Raw genomic sequence first — 5,742 nt, forward strand, 5'->3', positions numbered from 1 at the left:
GTTTCAGCCACGTCAGCCAGTTCCGTTAGGTGTATGAGAGGCAAATAGACGGAAGGACTAAATTGTCCTCCGTTTGTTAAAGTCAGGGACTTTTTTGTATTTAAATTTTGTCAGAGATGTATTTGTCAAAAGTTTGAAAAGTCAGGGACCTATCTGTCTTTTTCCCTTTAACTTATTTGTGTATACAAATATTTATTTTTGAGCTAGAATGTACATAGGAGAGCCTTCAGTGTGTGTTCCAAACTTCAAGAACTAGATTTCTAACTTCACCATTATCGGACCATGTTTATTGAAATTTAAATCTTTTCTTATCGGATTGTCTAAATTGAGAGCTAGGGTCACTACAATCTTGTCAGGTATTGTTGAATTTAACAAAAAATTTACCAAAAAAATTTTCCGATGATCTATTTACTATTGGTGGAATAAATTTGATGGTATAAACCTCGCCAGTAACTATTTACTAACGAATTTAGTAGTGGATATAAATTTTTAATTTGCAAATTTCTAGTAGAGTTTGTTACCATCATATTGGTAATATATTATTAATAATTACCGGCGGATTTAACCGACAGTAAATCTGAGGATAAACTTCAATTTTAATTTTTTTAAAATATTTGCTTGAAAATTTAATATATAATTTTAAATATTTAAATTCAATAATTTGTAAATTAATAAAATTCAAAATTTTATAATTTTTTATAATAATTTGTCTATAATTTTTAGTTAAAAGTTTACAAACAAATTCAAATATCAAAGTTTATTATTAAAATAAAAAAATAAAAAAATTCAATTAAGCAGAAAAATTATATTTGAAATGCACTAAACCCTCAATTATAAAAATTGAACTAAAAATGACTAATGAGCATTAGAGATTAGGTTATACCAATAGTACTACATTAGATAAAGAATCAATTATACAATGCTCACCTTTAGAACAGTTTGATGGTAACAATGGCTATTTCTTCCAACATTATACATAAGTTTGAATCCCATCGATAAATCAACATAACCGGCCGATAGAAGAGGAGAAATAGTTGATAGACAGTTATAAGTTATAAGATTCCGGATTTTTAGAAAATTAAATTATAAAATCAACTAAGATTTATAATATTTATTCATGATTTATATTTTCAAAAAATTATCTTATAAAAAGGTAATTAAAGTTAAGTATGAGATTTTGAATTTTAAATCAATTAGTACTTATAATTTTCATAGTAATCGAGTATTTTTTTATTTATGATTTAAAGCTTTAGTAATTGAAAACTAATGAGAATTTTATATGCTTTAATTTGGATATTTAGGTTATGAACTTTATTTTATGAGTAAAGAAAAAATCTATTTGATTACCTCTAATTTTGAATTAAAGAATTTTTTAGAAAATAAGTTCATATGTGAAAATAAGTATTATTCTCAAAAGTAATTATATAGAATTATATTTGGTTTTCAATTATTACTCTATGCTTTAATTTTATTATTTGTTACCAAGAGAAACCTTAATTTCCAAACTAACACACAAACACACACTCTAACCTTAACATATCTCACACTCATACTATCCTCACCTCACTATCTCTCTACCACTGCCACCCCATACCCGAGAAAGAAAGAAAGAAAGAAAAAAGAAGAAGAAGAAGAAAGAAAGCGTTCCATCGTCATCGTTGGAGGGTTGCTGTCATTGGCGCTTGGTCACGCTCGTTGAGTTGCATGTCGTCATCGTCGTTGAGCCCATGTCTCCATTGCTGTCGTCGTTGAGCCTGCGTCTCCATCGCTGTTGAGTTGTATGACTCCATCAGAACCATTCCTTGCCGGCAGTGTGGTTGGTGGTTTCCCTCACCGCCGCTGCTGTCGCTGGAGCTGTCCGGAGCCATCATCATCGCCATTTGGGTCTGACCGAAAAAGGAGAAGTGACGGTGGGGGGTGTTGGTGCTAGTGCATGTGATACCAAGCTGCTGTGTCATTTGCAAAACTCTCTGCCCCTATTTTGCTAGTCAGATGTCATCACCGGATCTGCGGCTGCTCTGTTCTTGGTTCTTTTTTGGTACAGTAAGTTGTCTTTGCTCCAAAAATCCTTTTAGTCGTTGTTCTGTTATGTGTTGCTGAGGTTTTGTGGCATAATTGCCACAAGGTTGAGTTTCGATTATTGCATATGGCGATTAAAGCTGCTGTTGTTACTACGAAGTCGTATGGAGTTGTGATTGCGGTTGTTGCTATTGCGGTTCGGGAGCAAAAGGGCCTTGACGCGTTTTGTGGCTTGCAAATTTTGACTATTCAAGTTAAAGGCTTCTATTTTATTACTAAATGTATAGAAGTTATTGTAATATCCTCTCTATCAGAGTGGCACAATCGGAAGTGTGACATTCTGCTAGTTAGGGTGTTAGATAAGTTTAGCATGTGAATCCATGACCCTCTAGTTCAAGTCACAATGCTGTATATTAGTGCATCAATTTCACTATTATTTATCTTTCTAATTAGAAATGCATCAAATCAGTCATAATTCTAGTTAAAGCATTTCATCGAGCAGGTTGTGTGCTAGTAAAATTGAAATGAATTTTAAAGCACACAAAATTTAAAGCTTTCAACAAAATAATCCACCATATTATTTAAAACTTCCAACAAAACAATCTACCACATAATGAAGAATTTATAATCACAAGCAACATTAGCAATTCCAAATTATTTAATAAAAAAATAGTTAATAAAAATTGAAAATAAAATAAAAAAGTACCTATTTGTAAGTATCAAAAGTGAAATCGAAGACTCCATGTTTAAGGAGTGGAAGAAGTAGGGTTAGGATTTAAAAAGAGATTAGAATTTTTTATTTAAAATGAAGTGAAAAAGGGGATACAATAGAAAGATGGATGAGGACAACCTACCTAGAGGAAGGAGGAGAGACACAACTTCGATGACAAAGGGAGCAGCGAAGATAGCAACACCAATGGTGGGAAAGACAGAGGGAGCAGCTCCATTTCAGGAAATGAAATAGGATCAAGGTGAGTCCACAAAGTCTTTTGAGAAGAACGTAGGCAGCCAGCGCTGGCAGAGGGTGCTCAAAGGGACTACCAGAAGTAGAGAGAAAAGAAAGAAAGAGAGACGAGAAGGTTAGAGAGAGTGTGTGCATGTGTGTGTTTCGAAAATGATGGGGGAGGGTTCGTGTTTTAAATTTACGGTAAGCTTACCATTGGATTTAACCTGTGAATAAATACGACAGTAACTCATTACGGGTCACCAAAATATAGCATTCCACCATTTGGGTTTACCAGCATAAAAATCTGACAGTAAATCTGACGCTAAATTTTAAACCTATTTTTTTCGTTCTTCCTCCAATTATTATTGGTGAATTTACTGTTGGAGACTGAAATCCGTCAGTAATGATTTGACTTAACGACTTTGATGCCTAATTTGCCGGTAAAGCCGCTGCTAATGTGCGACACTAAAACAAAGGTATTCAATATTTTTCTTGTAGTGAGTCTAATAACAGAGAGAAATAATCCAAACCGTTCTCTGATAAACAAAAAGATATAGTTGACTTGTAGAAAATTGTAGTTGAATTGTAGATATCAAACTAACCTTGTTGAGGCATCATACAGTCCATTCTATCTTTAATCAATATTTTTTCCTCTAATACTAACCATCCCAACATCAAGCAATCCATTTCTATCAATGAATTCTATGAGAGCCGTAATAGAAAAGGCTGATTTAATACCACCTTCCGTTATTCATTGGCTAGTGATGTGCATTAAACTCACCTATAATAAAAAAATTACCTTGAAACTATTGATCGGTCAAAGAAAGTTTCTCAAGCTGATTAGAACATATCTAATCTTGAGTTCTCAGATAAATCCCTATCAGCCCCAAATTGCATTCTTTATTAAATCCTCCACCCTAGCAGCAATATAATACTCTTTATATTGAAAATTTTGAATGATAATACCTTCCTTCCAAGTTAAAACAAGGCCCCAGCTATATCAAAAGAGGGGTTCACTAAGAACCTATTAGTAACATAAAATAGCAACTTTTAGGCTTGCTCTCCACTATATGAGATTGATTTTTTGTTTCGTAAAAAAAAAAATAACTCCTTTAATGTTATGGATTGTTAGAGATCTTCTCAAACTCCAACAATTTTATGTAATGAGATTCATGGTTCCAAGTGCATTTGTTGGCTGGCACCATCCGCCATAAAGTCTATGTATTTCTCCGTCACCAAATATGCCTTCTTTACACTTGTATTAATCTCATTGTATTAGCTTTTCTCTTAGACCCAAAAGCTGTTGAAGGGTTCCCCCTTTCTTGTCTAGCTAATCTCTTCATTTTACTGATGTGTCTAGATTGAATTAGGTTCTTTGCTGGGGTCTTATTTGTGTTGCCAAAGTCTCCACCATTGTTGTCTAACCCTCATGATTTGGCTTACTAAGTTGGTGATGGCCATCCAAGCATCCTTAGGGAGTCATTCATAAGAACACAATAATTTTTGGATTCGTGTCCTAATCTTAGCCAGTATGTACAAACATGTTCCCATTATTTCATATCTAATTTCAATCTCCAAGAATTTCTGGTTTGATCCGGCCAATTTAAAGTTATTTTTTACCTTCCTTTCTTCACTAATAAGCACTTTAGCCTTTACGATTCAAGTCTTCTTACCACTAATATTAAAGAGTCCTACATCATTGAGATCTTCTCTAATTTGATAACTAATTTTTTAGGCCACCTCTAGTGTCTTAAATTGTTTCGATAATGCCCAAGATTGGATACAAATAAGATAGTTACTGACTAGATCTTTGTCATTATCATCATTCTCAGTCCATTAGCATACATGGAGAATGTAATTTTTAAGGCTCTGTTCGGTAACAAAGACATAAAAGAGTGGACAAAGACACAAAGACATAACAACGCATAGGCATAAACATACACAATTTTTTTATTGTGTTTGGTAACAATATACACAACAATATACTAAATTTCTATTCATATCAAAATACCAAATTTATCCTTATTAGAAATACCACTACTACCACCATCATCTACAACCATCATCAATACTACTATCATCATCATCATCATCATCATCTATAATTAACAAAAATCTTGAAATAAATTTCTTACAATAACTATTTGTCTCTCTCAAAAAAAGATTGACAGAGAGGTAGCTAGTAATCACAGTAACAATCAACCAAAATTAAAAAAAAAACAAGAAAATGAAAGAGATGGGGTAACGCAATAGAAAGAGAGAAAAAGGTAATGGCGGCTACGAGTTGCTGGCAATGGCAGTTGCGAAATGGAAGAAGATGAGTAGGCACGGCGCACGAGTATTCCTATGTCACCAGGGGTGGGCGTTGCGAGATGCTAGGCCGCGAGGGGTGGATGATGACAGTGTTGTGAGTTGCTGGGTCACAAGGGGTGGACAATGACGGCTCTGGGACAGCGCGGCAACTTTCTACTCATGAGGGCTGGACGGCAACGACGTTGCGACTGTTTCAATGATGGGCGACAGATCTTGAGGAGTGGCTAAGAGTGGCGGTGGCAGAAGGAGGAGTGGTTGAAGGAAGATGATAGAGGTAGAAGAAGATGGAGGAGGAAAGAAGGAAGGAGAGAGAAGAAGAAACATTATTAGGGTTTAGAGTTAAAATTGGAATTTAAAGAAAAAAATCAGCGTCTTGTGTTTATATCTTAGTGTCTCAGCTTATAGGTGGTATACAGAATTTTGTATTTATGTCCATCTATATCTTCCCGTGTTTATCAAATTTT

The sequence above is a fragment of the Arachis duranensis genome, chromosome 1 (genome assembly GCF_000817695.3).
Source record: "Arachis duranensis cultivar V14167 chromosome 1, aradu.V14167.gnm2.J7QH, whole genome shotgun sequence".
Lineage (NCBI taxonomy): Eukaryota > Viridiplantae > Streptophyta > Magnoliopsida > Fabales > Fabaceae > Arachis > Arachis duranensis.